At 45.8% G+C, this 21,002-nt stretch overlaps 1 protein-coding gene across 2 annotated transcripts in view; it reads right to left on the reverse strand.

The window, feature by feature from the left end:
* The window catches only part of VIL1 (villin 1), an 86,405-nt gene extending 79,621 nt beyond the window's left edge, over positions 1-6,784 (reverse strand). The window contains exon 1 of one of the 2 annotated variants that reach the window (XM_077447888.1): positions 6,622-6,784. The gene's annotated coding sequence lies outside the window, so the exon portion shown is untranslated. Of the gene's footprint in view, positions 1-6,574 lie in introns of both variants that reach the window. The other variant, XM_077447889.1, reaches the window with a different exon arrangement.
* Between the last annotated feature and the right edge of the window lie 14,218 nt (positions 6,785-21,002).

Below are 21,002 nucleotides of genomic sequence, written 5' to 3' on the forward strand. Positions count from 1 at the left end.
TATGATTGTTATTACTGTGCAGGGAATTGCCGGTGGAAAAAAATAACATCTGAAAGATGCCTGCAGCCGCACCCATCATTCAGCTATCCCCACTCAAAGTCCAGGACATCATATGACGCATTGCGGGTGGGAAGTGAAGGAGAAGTACAGCCAAAGCTGGTTTGGCTGTACTTCTCCTATGGATCACAGGAGTGAAGTTCGTTCTGCACTCCTGTGAACCATTTTCAGCACATAGCTGGCTGAAGTCCACTGTCTACTAACGTTACAGAGCGGGTCCAGGCTTGTGACAATGAAGTCGGATCTGCCTGGACCGGCACCCGCCCCCTCCACAGCCCAGCACTCTAGCGAGCATGGTGGTGGTGTTTGGCAGAGCAGAGAGTGGTAACTGACAGTCGCCAGCTTTCTGCTTGGGGAGCTATGAGAACTGAGCGATCGGCCAGTGGGGACTTATGATGCAGTGGTGTCCTATGTCTGTCAGCTTTGTGTAAAATGCTCAGAAGCTGAACCGGGATGCAACAGAAACCACCTTGAAACGTGGAAGCAGAAGTGATGTCACACCAGGGGAGGACCTGCAGCCAGGGGGCATGGTAAAACGTTTCAGGGCGACTAAGTTCCTTTATCAAAATCCCTGACTGAGAATGATTCCACAATTCATATCATAAGATTTAACCCCATCAATACCTGAGCATTTTGTTGCGTAATTCTCACAGGTTGACTACGTTCAAAGTGAAGGATCCCATCATTCTCAATGGGCCTGTTTACACCTGAGCATTGTGTCACTTGTCACCTGAAGCTCAAAAAAGTACATGAGTTTCTTTTGAAAAGAGTTGTGTGTTTTTTGGCCTATAAACTTTTATTGGGAGTGCCTGCAAAATACCTGTTTATGTGCATGTAGGTATCTGCTGCCCTCTACTGTCAGCTGCTAGTATCATACTGTAATGTACAATTGTGTATGTCCCTTCCTGACTCTGGGGTTGTTGGGAAAAGATCCTGGAAGGAGGAAGTGAAGAGTGAGAAGGTCTCAGCCGCATGTCCCGTCCATACAGTGGCGTATGTAAGGTATGGCAACCATGGTAAGTGCCATGGGAGCCACGGGAGAGGGGGGAGCGGTAAAGAAGCTGCCCCCACACAAAAAATCCCCCACCAGTCCTTCCGCAGCTGCCTTTCAGCTCTGGTGGTTGCCTCCCGCACTATTATAGCCCCCGGTCGGCACCGCGGCTGGCCTACTAGAGGGCGGCACGGCACTTGCTAATAATTACTTGGCCTGGGGAGGGGAGTGACAGGCGTCCCCATGAAAGGCGTCCCCATGACAGGCGTCCCCATGACAGCTGATGACAACTGGCTAGACTGGGCCCACGTAGGGTAGAGTGACTGCCGGAGGCGGAGCCTAATGCTCTGCCTCCCCTCCTCTGCACGGCATCATCTTCTCTCTCCCCGGAGCGGGGACTGTGACATAAGGAGCTGGAGAAGAGACCAGAGAAGGAATGGATGATGGGGAACCCCGGCCCCCGGGCCAGGCAGCGGCTAGGATTAGCAGCCTAGCACTAGCAGGTACACCGTACTACTTCTTGATCTTGCTCATCATGTGCCATTGTGCGTGTGTGCCAACTGCCAAGAAGAAGCAATCAGCCAATCAAATATAGTGCTCAATGGATTGAAGAAATATGGATAGCCATTGCCATAGATATCATAACTAAAGTGTAATAAAGTGATTTGTGCAACAGCAGGTACTAATTAAAATTAGTATCTGCTGTTGCACAGATCACTTTATTACACTTTATTTATGATATCTATGGCTATGCATATTTATTTAATCCATATTGACCACTATATTTGATCGGCTGCTTCTGCTTGGGCCTGGCACACACGCACAATCGCACATGATGATGTCTTAACAGTTTTAAGTCTTCATCATGTGCGATTGTGCGTGTATGCCAAGCGGAAGCAGCCAATCAAATATAGTGGTCAATATGGATTAAATAAATATGCATAGACATAGATACCATGAATAAAGTGCAATAAAGTAATTTGTGCAACAAGGTCATTAAACAGTCCACATTCAGTGAAAGTTTGTGTACTGCAAACTTTGCAGTACATGAACTTTCACTGAATGTGGACTGTTTAATGAGCAGGGGCGGACTGACCCATCGGGCTCTCGGGCACTGGCCGAGGGCCTAGGGCCATTAGGGGGGAGCGCCATAATAGGCTCTGCAAGACTGCAACACATACAGTTGTAGCAGCTGTAATAAGACCTCTCACGATGCACTGCTCCCCGTCGGCCCCTCCCTCCTATCTGCCCCAGGTGCTTGTACTGTACATTACATCACCCAGGATGGATAAGAAGAGAGGAGGGGCCGGGTGGGGAGCAGCACGCCGTGAGAGGTCTTATTATTACAGGCACCAGGTGAGGCTGTGTACTTTTTATTTTTTACAGGAGTCTAGAGACTCCAGGGTCGCAACCATCGGGGGGGGGGGGCAGCCAGTACAGATATAGGGGGTCTGAGCCTGTAGGGGGCTTAATTGAAAGATTAAAGAGCTTGACTTGTAGTTTTGTGATGGGTTTCAAATGTTTTGACAGGGGCGCAGTTCCAGCGCTTGCCATAGGCGCCATTTTCACATCAGTAGAGATGAGTATTTCTATCTTCTAATATTTTAACTGAAGCTGCCCATAGCTTCTTGAGTGTATTGCTGAATCCTCATGACAAGCAGAATATCTCTGTCCAATTACTATCTCACATGCACAGTGCCAGATAACTAAGACTGCGTTCTAGGCAGGTTGGGCAATTGCAGAAGGTCTCCAATACAAGGACAGACTCCTCATTTTCCTAAAGGGCCCTGCAACGGGACTTTGCTGCAAAATTCATCTGGAGGTGTCTCTAAAAAAAAAAAAAAAATACTATATATATACACCGCGGAATATGTCCACCAGGACTCTTGCTGGGCCCTTTGCTGATCATTGTTTGCACATTGGATGTATTCACTCCTAATCTTTTCTTATATAAAGCTTGCATTATTTCTCTACTGGTATGCATTTATAGGCTTATGGTTAATATTATACGCTGGTTGCAGTAGTTCTTCTGTTTTTCAATTACTTTGATTAGATTACTGGTTCATTTTCCAGAAAAGGAAATCTCTACTTCCAGAGGGCCAGTCCTGGATGGAGGCACGGCCAACTTTATTATCAACTCCACTTTTCCACTTGGCGAAAGTTCTGATTCTCTTATTTACGTACAGGTTTGGCCAAGTATCCTGTTTCGGGAGGGCCATTTCTCATGCATTCACTTGCGTTTTTCAGGTGCTTACACTTAAACCTCTATGGGGACAAAAACACATGATTCTGCTCTAGATAGTATACACAAATATAGAGCGGCACAGTGGTGTAGTGGGTAGCACTCTCACCTAGCTGTAAAAAGGGTCACTGGTTCAAATCCCAACCACAACGCTACCTGCATGGAGTTTGCATGTTCTCCCCGTGCCTGCGTGGGTTTCCTCCAGGTACTCCAGTTTCCTCCCACACACCAAAGACATGCAGGTAGGTCAATTGGCTTCTGTCCAAAATTGGCCCTAGTATATGAATGGGGAACTATCACTGCAGAGTTCTATAAATTCATCATTGTTACCACTGGCAAAAGGTACAGCCTATACAACCGGCATCCAGCAAACCGTTCTCAGCGCTGCAATCCAATATTCAGAACTACACTAGACATTTAGAGAACGGATGAGGCATCTTTCAATGATGGCAAATAATAGAATTAATGAAGGGAAACTCAATTACTTCCTGAGTCAATTCAAAGAAACGGGTTATTCCACATTGTAAAAAAAAAAAAATACCATGATAAATTTGCAGGAGGTCATTATGAAAATGCTAAGTAAATAGAATAAGAATAAGAATAGAATATTGCTGCCCACAATTTTGTACCACATCCCATTTGAAATAGCAAAGATGGAAAAATATAAAAATTCAGGACTTTACTGGTACCAAGGATGACATTAGTATAAAAATTGCAAAATACTTTATTTACATCTTAGATAAAATACCACATCGTATTTCAACTCCTTCATTCATATAATATCAGTCTTGTATGGTTTACAGAAATGTAAGGAGCATTCTTCCCACTGACCACCAATGTAAGGAGCATTCTTCCCACTGACCACCAATGTAAGGAGCATTCTTCCCACTGACCACCAATGTAAGGAGCATTCTTCCCACTGATAACCAATGTAAGGAGCATTCTCTCCACTGACCACCAATGTAAGGAGCATTCTTCCCACTGACCACCAATGTAAGGAGCATTCTTCCCACTGACCACCAATGTAAGGAGCATTCTTCCCACTGATAACCAATGTAAGGAGCATTCTCTCCACTGACCACCAATGTAAGGAGCATTCTTCCCACTGATAACCAATGTAAGGAGCATTCTCTCCACTGACCACCAATGTAAGGAGCATTCTTCCCACTGACCACCAATGTAAGGAGCATTCTCTCCACTGACAACCAAGGGGACATTTTTTTTTCATTGCCCACCAATGTAAGGTGCATTTTACCCACTGATCATTAGTGTAGGGAGCATTCTTCCACTGACCACCAATGTAAGAAGCATTCTTTCCATTGCCCTCCAGTATAAAGAGCACTCTTTCCACTGCCCCTCAATGTATGGAGGCAGTATACTGACCACCAGTGTAACAAGGCATGGGGGGTTATTTACTAAAGGCAAATCCACTTTGCACTACAAGTGCACTTTCAGTGCACTTGGAAGTGCAGTCACTGTGAATCTGAGTGGGACATGCATGATAAAATCATCAGAGCTTCCCCTCATTTCTGATCTACACCTCAGATTTACAGTGACTGCACTTCCAAGTGCACTGAAAGTGCACTTGTAGTGCAAAGTGGATTTACCTTTTATAAATAACCCCCATTGTTTCCACTGGCCACAAAGGTAAGGAGCATTCTTTCATTCATTGATGACCACCAAGGTAAGGAACATTTTCCCCACTGTCCCTCAAAGTATGGAAACACTCTACTGACAACTAGTGTAACAGGGTGTTCTTTTCCCTGACAACCAGCGTAAGGGGACCATCCCTCATTGACCACCAATGTGGTGTGACTAGCATACTGGTGCCATGCCGTTGGCTATGGCTAGTGGCATTGGTGCTAGAACTATGAAGGCACCATTGGGCAGAAGTTTAATCCAAGACTGATCCAGGAACCCCTAAAAACATCCGGGGGACCATAGAATTCCATGGAACCTTGGTTGAAAAAGGTTGTAAAACACTTAAAAAAAAAAAATCAGACAGTACCAGGAAACTGCTTGTGGTATTGGTGGTAGAACCATGAAGGCACCATTAGGGGGGAGTTTAATCCGAAACAGATCAAAGAACCCCTACAAAGGTCTGGAAGGACCAGAGGGTTCCATGAAAACCCTGGTTGAAAAAGGTTGATAATGTGTCTGGTTCAGCAGAATTCCCTGATCTTGTTGTAAAGCCGAAGTAAAACACTTAAAAAAAAAAAAAATCAGACAGTACCAGGAAACTGCTTGTGGCATTGATGGCAGAACCATGAAGGCACCATTGGGGGGGGTATTTATTCCAAGACTGATGAAGGAACTCCTGTGATGTCTGAAGGGACCCGACGGTTCCATAGATCCCTGATTTTAAAAAAAGGCTACTGCAATGGGGTTGATTTACTAAAGGCAAATAGACTGTGCCCTCTGTAAGGGCAGTTACTCCAGAGTTTAGTACATGAGCAGAAGCTCTGCTGACGTTCAACATCCAATCATGCGCAAGCAAAAATGCTGTTTTATTTATTTATTTTTTTAAATTATTTCCTTGCATGTGATTGGATATTCTTTGCAAAGTGAAGCTTTTCCTCATTTACTAAGCTCTGGAGCAATTGCACTTCTAGAAGGCAACTGCACTTTGCAAAGTGCACAGTCTATTTGCCTTTAGTAAATCAACCCCATTGCGTCTGCTTCAACAGATTTCCCCCGGAGTTCACATTTAAATACAAAATAATTGTTGGCAGGGGTTTCCTAAGACCTGAGCGTTACGTCAAGGTTCCTCCATGAAAAAAAAGGTTGACAAAGGCTGCAATGTAGTATCACTGACTAGCAGGAGATGCTGCATAAATCCTCTCCTTATGAACAGTTGCATATGATTTGATTGGCATTGTTAACTTGTATAAAAAAAGACCACAGCTCTATCAATGCCAATCTGACAACAGCAGTGACATTGGGGGTTATTTACGAAAGGCAAATCCACTTTGCACTGCAAGTGCACTTGGAAGTGTAGTCGCTGTAAATCTAAGGGGTAGATCTGAACTAAGGGGGAAGCTCTGCTGATTTTATCATCCAATCATGTGCAAGCTAAAATGCTGGTTTTTATTTTCCTTGCATGTCCCCCTCGGATCTACAGCGACTGCACTTCCAAGTGCACTTGTAGTGCAAAGTGGATTTTCCTTTAGTAAATAACCCCCCAGTAACTCTGATTTGTAGACTTAAAGGAGAGATACATGCTGTAAGTGAGTGTGTAGACAGGAAAGAGAAATAATTCAGGCATTTATAGAAGACATACACACCTGTATGGGTGACAGGCAAGGAGCGCACAGAGAACGAGGAGACGTACCTGTGTGTCAGGTGTGGCCGGCTGACAGCAGAGTGGAGCTGCACGGCGCTCCTGTCCTGTACTCCCCTGGCAGGCGACCTTTGTCCCTGGATCCGACTTGGAAGCTGCGCTTTCCATATAAGGCGATGCGCTCAGCTGTGGAGCCTGTCACCTGCCTGGCTCTCCCTTGTGTCTTTCATGCTAATTGGTCTCAATTAATGCTATTTTATGACGTCTGCTCTCTCTGCTCTCCCTACCTGTGCAGCTGTAATCTGCAGCTCCAGGCACTAAAAGCCATTTCTACAGATGGAAAAAAGAAGGTTGTGCCATGCGCTGGCAGCGCCCAGCAAACGCACATATGCAGGGACAGTCCATTCTGAAAACATGGTCCCTGAAATAGCCATGTTGACCAATTGCGAAGCTCCCAATTTTCCCTGATTTCGAGGGACTGTCCCTGATTTCGAGCAATGTCCCTCTGTCCTTCTCATTTGTCCCTCATTTTGGTCTGATCTATATAGCTGTATATAAAATGCACTTTTTATCTTTCAAAAAGTGTTTCCCAGAGCCCTTCATCTGATATCTAAATTGCTGTATTTGTAAATTTTAAAAGCCAATTTAAAGGAACAGTAGTGGTAACGAAAAGTCCTTGTGGATTTAATTAACCTTTTTTTTTTGGTTAATTCTCCTTTAAGGGGGTGTGGCAGGGGGGCGTGTCCTAGGCCTACATATGTTTGACAGTAGGAGTCCCTCATTCCCATCTCAAAATGTTGGGAGGTATGCAATTGTAACATTAAAATATTTCACTAGCCTGCTGTCAATGCAATAGTTATAACCTACTCAGGGCCAGGGCTGCTGTTAGAAATCACGGGGCCTCAAACCAGCCCTCCCTGCCAAAAGTGACTGAGGACATATATTTATCAGTCCCTTTCTGCACAGATTAATGAACAGGAAACGCTCTGAGGCTTCACAGACGAAAGCATAGTAAACAGTTTAATATGCTTCAGTAATTAATGGACACAGGAGTGATTGATACTGATCGCTCACTGTGTTCATTCAGGAAAGGAAGGGGCCAGTAAATGACATCCCCCGGTGTGCCCACAGCAGCTTCTGACAGGAGAGGAGGGAAGCTGACAGCGCTGTAGGGAAAAGGGGCACACGGCGGGTGAGCAGGACAGCAAATAAAAGGGGTACATATGCTAGAACCAATCCGCTTGCAGTGCAGCCAGAGGAAGGGGAAGGAGGAGAAGCTGTAAATGCTTCAGTGGGAAACAGAATAGGATTGGTATCTGCAATAAGGCAGTATATCCAGCCCATCCTGCTCATCAGCAGGTGCATGGGCCCCCCCTTTTGAACTTATGGGGCCCGGGCCCAGTACAGGAGAGCTGACTGTGCTGCCTTATCCATACCTCCCAACATTTTAAGATGGGAATGAGGGACACCGGCGTCAGCGGTAAAGCCGAGTTATTTTTTACGGCGCTATACCGTCGTTTTAGCGGCGTTATTCGGCTGCTAGCGGGCGGTTTTAACCCCCGCTAACGTCCAAAAAGGGGTTAAAAACAAAATTAAAAAGTCAGCAGCTACAAATACTGTAGCTGCTAACTTTTATTATAAGGACACTTACCTGTCCAGAGATCCCAGGTGCAGGCATCGGCATCTGTAGTAAGGGAAATAGGAAGTGAAGCCTTGCTGCTTGACAGCCTGTTACCTACTGCGCATGTGCGAGTCGCGCTGCGCTTTCTGAATGTTCCCACCGTCTTTTGGGACCTGTATGTCTCCCAGAAGACAGCAGGGGGAAGGAGGAGAAGCCAGAGATGACAGAGATCAATGTGGGAGAGGGTACCTGTCAAAACCAGATACCCGCTCCCCCCCCCCCCCCCAAAAATGCCTTTTGGGTGGACTTCTGCTTTAACCACTTGCCCTCCAGAAGATTCACACCCCCTGCCACCCCCCCTTAACCACATCAGCCCCGGAAGATTTGGCTGCTCAATGACCAGGCCATTTTTTCTATACAGCACTCCGTTACTTTTATCTGACAATTGCACGGTCATGCAACGCTGTACCCAAATAAAATGTATGTAATTTTTTTCCCACAAATAGAGCTTTCTTTTGGTGGTCACTTGATCACCTCTGCGTTTTTTATTTTTTGCGCTATAAACAAAAAACACATTCAATAAAAAAAAGTAAAAAAAATCTAATTTCCTCATAAATTTAAGTCAATATGTATTCTGCTACATATTTTTGGTAAAAAAAAATCCCAATAAGCGTATAAAGACTGATAATTAAAAAAAACAAAAAAAATAACAATATTATATTTTTTACTTTCTGCTATTAAACACACCCAATAAAGAAAAATAGAAAAAAAAAAATCAAATTTCTTCATAAATATAGGCCAATATGTATTCTGCTACATATTTTTGATAAAAAAAATAAGCATACACTATTGTATTTGATTGGTTTGCACATGAATTATAGCAACTACAAACTATGGTATACAGTATATAAGTATAAGTATATATATGTGTATATATATATATATATATATATATATATATATATATATATATATATATATATATATATATATATATATACACATATTATAGTGTCTACAAACTATGGTATACAGTATATATAAGTATATATATGGAGAACATTTTTCACCAAATTCTGTCGCCTGCAAGAAGAGAGAACGCTAAACGCTCATAAACGTGGCATGTAAAAACAGCAAAATGGACGCTTTTAACTGTCTTTTACTAGCTGTGAAGTTTCCAACGTTCTGAAGCCTAAGCCCCTGTACACACGGTCGGAGAATCCGTCGGAATGTGTCCTATTGGACCGTGTTGTCGGATAATCCGACTGTGTGTGGTATGCATCGGATTGTTTCCGTTGGAATATCCGTCGGACCAAATTTTCCAACTTGTTGGAAATATTTTCCGACAAACTGGTCCGATAGGACATACTCCGATCATGTGTAGAGAATTCCGATCGGACAAAGTGCCACGCATGCTCAGATCAAATAACTACATCAAAACTATTGGCTACTAGCCTGAACGTAGTCCCATCGAAATTACGTCATCACGTTCTGAAAGATCAGATTTTTCGACAACTTTGTCCGACCGTGTGTATGCAACAGTTTCGGAAACAATCCGACGGACAAAATCCGACGGACAAAATCCGACGGATTTGGTTGGCAGAATGTCCGACCGTGTGTACGGTGGCTTAGGCTACTCTCAGACTGAAAGCACGCGGTGTTAGCAGTAAAGCGCTGCTAGTTTTAGCGGCGCATTACCGTCGTTTTAGCAGCGCATTTCAGCCACTATCGGTCGAAGAAAGGGTTAAAATCACCCGAGTTGCGGCGCTACCAAACGCTTTTTGCTTGTGCTTTGGCAGCGCTGCCCATTAATTTCAATGGGCAGGGGTGGTGGAGGAGCGGTGTATACCCCACCCCAAAGATGCTGCCTCAGTGTAAAAGCACTCGGGTTTTCACACTGGGGAGGCATAAGAGGCAGTTTTCAGGCTGTAAACAGGCGCTATTTCTAGCGCCAAAAGCCCGAAAAACGCCTTCAGTGTGAAAGGGGGTCTAAAGGAAACAATGGATTTTATTTACTGCTTTGCAGTGAAAGAAAATCCCTTACTTCCCCGCTGACAGAACAGAACTCTGCCTTGTTGACATAGGTAGAGCCCTGTCCTGTGTGTCTTCCTGACGATAGGTGGATGCCAGTGGTCATCTTTTGGCCGACACCCACTGATCGACATCTGCCGTGTATAATCACAGCAGAGCTGGGTTGCCAGCGGGGGAAGGCGTGCCCCCCACCTGGAAGTGCCAGATCACGTACCTAGTATGTGATCTAGGTGCATGATCTGGTGCAGGAGAGCTGCCTTGCTATTGTATATGTAAATTATACATTTGGCAAATGGTTAATAAAAGGATGTAGGCAAAGGACACAACCCCTGTCAACCCCCTCTTAACCACATCAGCCCCGGAAGATTTGGCTGCTCAATGACCAGGCCATTTTTTTGCGATTCGGCACTGCGTCGTATTTAACGGACAATTGCGCGGTCGTGCGACGTTGTACTCAAACAAAATTGATGTCCTTTTTTTCCCACAAATAGAGCTTTCTTTTGGTGGTATTTGACCATCTAATGCGGTTTTTATATTATATAAACAAAAAAAGAGCGACGATTTTGAAAAAAACACAATATTTTGTACTTTTTGCTATAACAAATATCCCCTTTTTTTTTTTTTTTAAAGTTAATTTTTTCTCAGTTTAGGCTGATATGTATTCTTCTACATATTTTTGGTAATAAAAATCGCAATAAGCATATATTGATTGGTTTGCGTAAAAGTTATAGCGTCTACAAAATAGAGGATATATTTATAGCATTTTTATTATTATAATTTTTTTTTTTACTAGTAATGGCGGCGATCTGTGATTTATATCGGGACTGCAACATTATGACAGACACATCACACATTTTTTTTGACACATTTTTGGGACCATTGGCATTTATACAGCAATCAGTGCTATAAAAATGCACTGATTACTGTAAAAATGTAATTGGCGGTGAAGGGGTTAACACTAGGGGGCGATCAAGGGGTTAATTGTGTTCCCTGACTGTGTGCTTCTAACTGGGGGGAGGGGACTGACCTAGAGGAAATGACAGATCGTGATTCTTAGCCGTTAGGAACTCACAATCTGTCACTCCTCACAGAACAGGGAAGTGTGTGTTTACACACACATGTCCCTATTCTGCCTCTCGTGCCCGCGATCGCTCATGGCCTGGTGGTCATCGCAACCGTCGGCCATGAGTATCGGCAACCCCGCAGTGCAGTCGGCACGCGCCTGCTATCCCGCTTAAAGGAGCCGATGTACAGCAATGACGGCTCGCGGGATCGTGCCGACCTGCCGCAGTATATTGACGGTGGCTGGTCAGCAAGCGGTTAAAGGAGAAATGTATTTTAAAAAAATTATTAGTTAAACCTGTGAGTGCTTTTTTTTTTTTTACCACTACTGTTCCTTTATATTGGCTTTTGAAATTTACAAATGCAGCAATTTAGAAATTGGATGAAAGAGTTTAGCGCTAGGAAACACTTTTTTGAAAGATAAAAACTGCATTTTATACACAACTATATAGATCAGACCACAATTGAGGGACAAATGAGGAGGAAAGAGGGACAGGGGGACAGTCCCTCCAAATCAGGGACAGTTAGGAGCTATGTAATAGGGACCTTAGACTGTAAGCTCTTTGTGGTCAGGGACTGATGTGAATGTACAATATGTAAAGTGCTGTATAAATAAAGTTATGTATTTCAATTACGTTTTGTGTCCTGTTAATGCTTTATACCCATTATGTCACGTACAGCTGACAGTGCAGTTCAAATGGTTGTGATCACGTTTTGCGTCATCCCAAAATGTATCCAGCATATAGAGTTCGGCTGGCTTTACCGCTCCCCATACGCCTCCATTCGTATCAATGTAAATGTGCTGCAAATGCCTCACTATCGCCCCTTATGACATATAAAGCACATTGTGAGTTGTGTTTGGGATTAGTTACTAGTGAATGAATGAATGAAATACTTGTACAATGCAAACTGAATCGCCTCTAGGCACTAGTCAAAACGATAGTACAATAATCCATGCAAAAGAAAACCAACAGAGAGGAAGCATCTAGCAAGCATTGTTTAATGCGACGCAAACACACCAAAAGCGCATTAACAACACATCTTAACGTGAAAGGCGCATTAATGGGTGCTGATGACATCTAATATTTCAATGTAGGATAACGCGAGCCCTAGGGCTGCAGTCACCCCTGTGCGTTTCCTAAACACGCAACAGAACACACAGAAATGTGCATTTTGCCTCGTCTTGGAGAAGCCCTGATCGAAGGTTTTCCTTGGGGTGCCACTATTGTTAATGGCACCCCAAGCGCAGGTGGCAGACATGTGTTTTGCCATGCATATGTCACGCTACAAATATGCCAAAATACACTCTAGATAAACGTCTGATGCCCCACAACCAAAAAGGTTCTGGAGCTACTTTGGGGTGTTCGCGGAGCGTAGGGCAGCCATAGGCGTGATAAGCAAAAAAAAAAAAAACGTGAGCGGTAAAGTGCGTTCCTGCTATGCTCAGGTGTGAATGAGGCTTTATGGTCATTCTACCACTCTGAGGTTGGATTTTCGCACTGGCAGTGAATTATCACAAGTGCAAACAATACTTCTTCTGGAAGTCCATTGAGCTCCTAGTTTTCTGTCTCCTCTTCCTGATTGTGTGGGAGACTGTTTATAGGCATTTTTGTCCCTCTGTCTATAAGGGTACTCACTTTACTTTTCTACTCTAGAGAGCTTATTGATTTGTTATCCAAGGGCCACCCCCTGAGGAAGACCATCAAGGTTGAAATGCGTTGGGGCTTTTTGGAACCTTACAATCAGGAATATTGCAATATGTTGCATGAAACTTCTCTTTTATTCTTAACTTGTTTGTCAACTTTTACATTTAATTCCCCCTATACTGTTGTTTACAGGGGTCATTTTAATATTTTTCAATAAAATACATGTCTTTTATTCTACATGACATGTTATATTTTCCTTTGGTTCTCTCTTGCCCATTTCTCTTGTGGATTTTGTTTGAACTTCTATCAGTCCTGAGTTCTCTTAGAACACCTGCAGTCCATGGACATCTGTAATCTTTCCCAATAGTGACAACCTTACTCCATAGATAAAGTACACAAGTGTGCGTTGCCACCCTATGACAGAAAGTGTGTTACTAGTAGTCAGTGGCGGCTGGTGGTACATTTTCTTGGGGGGGTAGCAAGCGGTCCGGTCGGTCGGGTCATCAGGAGCACTGGAACACTTACCCCATCTATGGAAACAACGGGTGGTGCCTTCTCCTTCCCCTGCTCACCTCCTCGGCATCACGGCCGGCTTTCCCTGCTCTCCTCTGCGGGCATCACGGGCAGCTTCCCCTTCCCCTGCTCTCCTCCTCAGCATCACAGGCAGCTTCCCCTTCCCCTGCTCTCCTCCTCAGCATCACAGGCAGCTTCCCCTTCCCCTGCTCTCCTCAGCATCACAGGTGGCTTCCCCTCCCCCTGCTCTCCTCTGCGGGCATCATGGGCAGCTTCCCCTTCCCCTGCTCTCCTCCTCAGCATCACAGGCAGCTTCCCCTTCCCCTGCTCTCCTCAGCATCACAGGTGGCTTCCCCTCCCCCTGCTCTCCTCTGCGGGCATCATGGGCAGCTTCCCCTTCCCCTGCTCTCCTCCTCAGCATCACAGGCGGCTTCCCCTTCCCCTGCTCTCCTCAGCATCACAGGCAGCTTTCCCTTCCCCTACTCTCCTATGAGGGCATCACGGGCAGCTTCCTCTTCCCCTGCGGGCATCACAGGCAGCTTCCCCTTCCCCTGCTCTCCTCCTCGGCATCAGAGGCGGCTTCCCATTCCCCTGCTCCCCTCAGCATCACAGGTGGCTTTCCGTCCCCCTGCTCTCCTCATCTGCATCACAGGCATCTTCCCCTTCCCCTGCTCTCCTCTGCGGTCATCATGGACAGCTTCCTTTTCCCCTGCTCTCCTCTGTGGGCATCACGTGCAGCTTCCCCTTCCCCTTCCCCTGCTCTCCTCAGCATCACAGGCAGCTTCCCCTTCCCCTGCTCTCCTCCTCTGCATCACAGGCAGCTTCCTCTTCCCCTGCTCTCCTCTGTGGGCATCACAGGCAGCTTCTCCTTCCCCTGCTCTCCTCCTCGGCATCACGGACGTCTTTCCCTGCTCTCCTCTGCGGGCATCACGGGCAGCTTCCCCTTCCCCTGCTCTCCTCCTCAGCATCACAGGCGGCTTCCCCTTCCCCTGCTCTCCTCCTCAGCATCACAGGCAGCTTCCCCTTCCCCTGCTCTCCTCCTCAGCATCACAGGCGGCTTCCCCTTCCCCTGCTCTCCTCCTCAGCATCACAGGCGGCTTCCCCTTCCCCTGCTCTCCTCCTCAGCATCACAGGCAGCTTCCCCTTCCCCTGCTCTCCTCCTCTGCATCACAGGCAGCTTCCTCTTCCCCTGCTCTCCTCTGTGGGCATCACAGGCAGCGACCCCTTCCCCTGCTCTCCTCAGCATCACAAGTGGCTTCCCCTTCCCCTGCTCTCCCCTGCAGGCATCACGGGCAGCTTCCTCTTCCCCTGCTCTCCGCTAGTGGCCAAAATGCACCACAAATCCGACGGTAAAACGCCACTAAAAATACCTATTAGTGCGGCATTGTGAAAGCCGTCTAAAGCTGAACTCCAGCTCACACTGCAGTTACAGCAGTGTTTTTTGTTGTTTTTTTTTCTTTTGGGATAAAGGTTTTACATGAATAAATAAAAGCTGATCGTTGTAATCACCCTGATCAGTGGTAAAATGGTTTGTCTCATCCCTGTAACTGATACATTCTGCTGGAGAGCTTGCTCTTGTGAAAAACACCAGACTTACTGGCCAGATCACCAGGTGACAAGAGAAGGGACGGGGGGAGCCTAAAGAAGAAAACAAATGCAGCCACCACATTTAAGAACTGGCAAGCTGCAATAAAATAAATACTTGCTTTTGAATTTAAAGTGATTCTAAAGGCTGAAGGTTTTTTACCGTCATGCATTCTCTGCATGAAAGTAAAAAAAACCTTCTGTGTGCAACTCCTCCATGAGCCCCGATCTTGATCCAGTGCTATGCATAAGAGCAGCTGCTCTCCTGGGTCTCTCCCTCCTTATTGGCTGAGGCACAGCAGTAGGAGCCATTGGTCATTGGCTCTCACTGTTGTCAATTACAGCCAGGGAGGGGGGAGTGGGGGGGCTGGGCTGAGCTCTCATAGACACACAGAGGTGGTTCGGGAGCGAGAATGCACGAGTGCCTCCAGAGAAAGCAGCTTGTCCTGGGTGCATGCAGTGGGGGGTGGGGGGGGAGAGCCATGGTTGCCAGCGGGGAGCCGAGAAAAGGAGGATTGGGGCTGCTCTGTAAGTATGTTTGTTATAAAAAAAAATAAGAAATGAACCTTTAATATCACTTTAACAATCACAGTGCTGCATTAACCACTTGGCGACCGAATCGTATAGCAGTTTTACTGCTACAGGGTGGCAGCTGTGAGCAGGATCATGTGTGTGTGTGTATATATATATATATATATATATATATATATATATATATATATATATACACACACATGCATGATCCTGCACTTCCGGGTAAGCTGTCAGCTCGCACCCGCTGCAATTGCACACAGCGGGAAGCAATCGGTGGGTACCACAGGCTCAATGTCCTCTGGCATCAGCCACAGAGACAAAACTGCAATCATGTAAACAATGCAGATCATTGTTCTGACCGGAGGGAAGGCATTGATCCTGTGTTCCTGCAAAGCAGGGACGTGGATCCATGCCTTCCCCTAGTAAAAGCTAGTTTAGTAAAACACTGGCTAGGCACACATTTATCCCTTTGTTCACCCCTGATGCTTAAAAGATGCAACCTGTGGAATTTTTTAAACGGCCCCTAAGGAGATTTTTAAGGGTAAAACTTTGTCACCATTCCACGAGCGGGCGCAATTTTGAAGCGTAACATGTTGCCTATCAATTTACTCAGCGTAACGTTATCTTTCACAATATTAAAAAAAATTGGGCTAACTTTACTGCTGTCTTATTTTTTAATTCAAAAAAGTGTATTTTTTTCAAAAAAGTGCGCTTGTAAGACCGCTGCACAAATATGGTGTGGCAGAAAGTATTGCAACGACCGCCATTTTATTTATTATTTTAAAACTTATAATATTTGGAGGTTCTAAGTAATAACCTGTTTTTAACTTGTAAACAACAAATCTCAGAAAGATGCTCGGTCCTTAAGTGGTTAAAGTAACGCAATGCCGTATACAGCAAAAAATGTCCTGGCCGTGAAGGAGGGTAAATCTTCCGGTCAATTCAAGTTGTCAAGTGGTTAGTTTGTGTTTATTTATGACTACCTTGAGTTGATTTTTTTGATATGTTTAAAAAAAACATAAAGTAATATTTAATACTTTTATAATACAATGTTATTTTCTGGTTTTAAAAAATTAGATTGGTAAGACTGCGCTGTTTACAGCTGCAACCATCGCGTGGGCACATGTGGCATCACACTTGTAATTGTTGCAGGACCTTTGGGACAGCAACCAGGAGGAATTCATCATCTCATTAACTGTTTCTGTGCTGAGTTCCTTCATGTGTCTCTTCTGGGCTCCAGCTACACACCAAAGCTCCCAGATGGCCACATTTCCCGTTCTTGCACTGATGCATCCTCAGATTTCTGACACTATGAAGCAAACGTAACCGGCATCACAGTGGAAGTGAGCAATGACATAATGGAGTCCTCTAACAAACAGGACCGTTTTTAAGGCAGGGCAAAAGGGGCAGCTGCCCTGGGCCCTGTCATTGTTGTGGGGCCCAAAGCAGCTGCCTCATACTTGCCAACTATCCTGGTTTAAATTCCCTCATCCCTTGAGGTTTTTAGTCCTGTGCTGTCCAATATCTCAGTGTGAAGTGCTGCTACTAATGCTGCCCAGCTCTGCCCTATTGTTGTGTATAGATGACACACCTGCAGACCTGTGTTTACATGTAAATAACGGCATTCATATGTAAATAGGGGCGGCCGTCAGCATTGATATGTATATCATGCCCCCCTGAGGTCATATCCACAGTAATTTCTAGCAACCAATCAACAAGCAGAAATCATGTGCTGTAACCACTAGCAACTAACCAGTGAACTGTAATGTGTGCGGTAACCTCTAGCAACCAGTCAATGAGTGGTAATGATACACTGTAACCTCTGGCAACCAATCGCAAAAGCTGCCTGATCTGATTCAGTAAACTGATTTTGAGTCTAGCTGCTATTTATTGTATGTCTCAGAGCAGGTGGAGAGCAAAACTGCATGGGGGGGGCCCAAGAAAAGTTTTTTGCCCAGGGTCCAATAGATATTAAAGACGGCCCTGCTAACAAAGACTGGGATTTTATCATCAACAAAGGCAAAATGACGGTAATCTCCATTGGATAATTAGTAGAATTACAAGCAGGAACGCCTCGCTCTTCTGCAGCTTGCAAGGATACCCATCACTTCCAGATATGGAGGAGCAGATGACCTGCTCCCCTGTGATGAGACCTGGGTCTAGCTGCCAATGGCTAAGGTTACTAGTCACCCCCATTACCTAGGGACAGTCCTCCTAGTGAGGTGTCTGTCCCTGGCATCGTTCCTGGGAGTCGGGCACCGTAGAGTGCAGGCTCCAAAACGAGTCACATTGTCAAGTGTCAATCCAAAATGCCACCGCTGGAGAGGCCTCTGAGTTCCATGTTGCTGCACACACGTAGGGTGTTTCAGAGGCACCATTTTGGAGAATTGATTTGTTTATTTTATGCTGCCTGGCTCCTGGGGACAGTGCTGGGGACAACTGGGAAAGAGAAAAGGGAGGGCGATGAATGAAATCTTTAGCAGGTCATGGGGAAAACCAAGGGGCAATCACTGGGCCAAAGGACGAGGCTTTATCTATTTGAAATGCACTGCAGCTGCAATTATTACCCTGCAATATCCGAGTTAGTTGCCCAAGGGGGCGTACTAGGCATACCCCCACTTAACAAAAGCCAAGTCACTTTATTATTTACCTGACCACAATCACCAAGAATTACTTACTTCTGACCCCTGAACTCTGTGGGTTGCTTAATCCTGATCCCTGGGCATTACTGACTCCTGACCCCTGAACTCTGTGGGTTGCCCAATCCTGATCCCTGGGCATTTCTGAATCCTGACCCCTGAACTCTGTGGGTCGCTTAATCCTGATCCTTGGCATTACTGACTCCTGACCCCTGAACTCTGTGGGTTGCCCAATCCTGATCTCTGGGCATTACTGACTCCTGACCCCTGAAATCTGTGGGTTGCCTAATCCTGATCTCTGGGCATTACTGACTCCTGACCCCTGAACTCTGTGGGTTTCCTGACCCTGACCCCTGATCTCTGAGCATTACTGAATCCTGACCCCTGAACTCTGTGGGTCGCTTAATCCTGATCCTTGGCATTACTGACTCCTGACCCCTGAACTCTGTGGGTTGCCCAATCCTGATCTCTGGGCATTACTGACTCCTGACCCCTGAAATCTGTGGGTTGCCTAATGCTGATCTCTGGGCATTACTGAGTCCTCACCCCTGAACTCTGTGGGTTGCTTAATTCTGACCCCTGAACTCTGAGCATTACTTACTCCTGACCCTTGATTGCTGTGGGTTGCCTAATGCTGATCCCTGATCTCTGAGCATTACTGACTCCTGACCCCTGAAATCTGTGGGTTGCTTAATCCTGACCCCTGATCTCTGGGCATTACTTACTTCTGACCCCTGAACTCCCTGGGTTGCTTAAAGCAGAGGTCCACCAACTGCTGCAAAAATTCTAATCCAGCAGCTCCACATACTGCAGCTGCTGGCTTTTAATAATAGGACACTTACCTGTCCTGGAGTCCAGTGATGTTGGCACCGCAGCTGATGTTTCGATCAGCTGTCGGGTGCATGCTGCCACTATTGCGGGCAGGGGAACCTACTGCACATGCGCACGGCAAGATTCCTCTCTCCTACTGGCCCGGCAACAGGGGAGGAGGAGGGAGCCAAGCAGTGACGTCAATATTTGTGGCTGTGGCTCCTGGAAGTGAGAACAGAATACCTGTCAAAGACAGGTATCATGTCCCCCCTCCCCCCCAAAAGGTGCCAATTGTGGGGGGGAGGAAACAAATGAGCGGAAGTTCCACTTTTGGGTGGAACTCCGCTTTAATCCTGACCCTTGAGCTCTGTGTGTTACTTACTCCTGACCCTTGAATACTGTGGGTTGTCTAATCCTGACCCCTGCACTCTGTACATTACTCAGTCCTGAGCTTATAGTCAATTGGTAATGCCATAGTGAATATAATGCCACGTACACACGACCGGACGTTTCGACGGACTAGGTCCGGCAGTCTTCCCGACGGACCTTCCGACTGACTTTCCGAACGAACGGACTCGGCCACACACAATCACACCAAAGTCCGACAGATTGGAACGTGATGACGTATGACTGGACTAGAATAAGGAAGTTCATAGCCAGTAGCCAATAGCTGCCCTAGCGTCGGTTTTCATCCGTCGGACTAGCACACACACGAACAGATTTTTCGACCGGACTCAAATCCGTCGGAAAGATTTGAAACATGTTTTATATCTAAAGTCTGTCTGATTTTTAGACAGCAAAGGTCATATGAAGTCCACGCATGATCGACTTGTCCGGCAGATGTGTTCCGTTGGACCTTTGCTGCCGAAAAGTCCGGTCGTGTGTACGGGGTGGATGGAGGGGGCTGGAGAGGGGCGCAGCTGAGCAGTGTTTTTGTCACTCATCCAACTGCCCCCCCCTTAAGTTGCAAAAGGCAGTGGATGAGCGTGTTTACATGTAGTGGTCACCATGTTTCGCTGGGGAAGACTGGGCTGAGGGATATTTTGGGGTGGTGGCCGGAGTGCAGATAAATCACCATTCAGGCATTGATCAGACCAGGTTCTGGAGTGAGTGACACATGCTCAGTGCTACAAAGCCATCTGCTCCCTGTTCGGACCCATGATCACAGCCTCTGGGAAGGGAACCTTCCAGCACCAACTTGATTTGTCGTTCTGAGACATCATGTGACTCAATTGCAAGAACCACAAGGGAAGACGATTGTGGACAAGGTGTGGCACAGTAATCTCTGTCCATTAGGAATACTTATCTTCCATTGGTGATCAACCACTCTGTGCCACCATTGCACACTCTATATAGAACAATGTCCCCATCCACCAAAACATGACACTGTCGTGGAAGGGCTACTTGGTTGCATTTGTCCCCCTCCACCCCCAGGTTAAAGGTCCTCAGTCCTCTCCATGGTGCCTTTCAGTGGAAAATGTAGAGGAACTAGAGTTTACGACACACACCTATCTTTATGAAGTGACAATGTGACAGAGTGTAGGTTTCTGTATGACTGGTAAACCATTAGATGAGTCCTCGGACTGTGAACTTCAGCTATCTGAGGTATTTCACTATATCAGTAATAGTGGCAGGAGATATACATGGTTGTAAAGTTTAATATCTCCACCGGCGGTGACTCCCACTCACAAATTGATGGGCAACCCACAACCTGATTTCCTTATCTAAAATTGTTGACAGCTAAATATTGTTCGCCATGGACAGGGTAAAATGAGCATATTGCTTAGCACACAAAAGTACGAAAAAGCACATTTAAAAAAAAACTAATTAAACAAGTTAAAAATTTACCACTAGGCCATGATGACATGAATGCAAAGCCTTCTCTGATTGGAGTGGAGAGGTGGGGTAGTGATGTCACAGTCTTCACTATACTCCAGTACACTTGGACCGTGTGCACAGAGAGGAAAGGCACAGTGACAGCTGTTGCCAAGA

This window comes from Lithobates pipiens, unplaced genomic scaffold (assembly GCF_037356315.1).
Source record: "Lithobates pipiens isolate NorthernLeopardFrog02 unplaced genomic scaffold, aLitPip1_a1.2 Scaffold_22, whole genome shotgun sequence".
Taxonomy (NCBI): domain Eukaryota; kingdom Metazoa; phylum Chordata; class Amphibia; order Anura; family Ranidae; genus Lithobates; species Lithobates pipiens.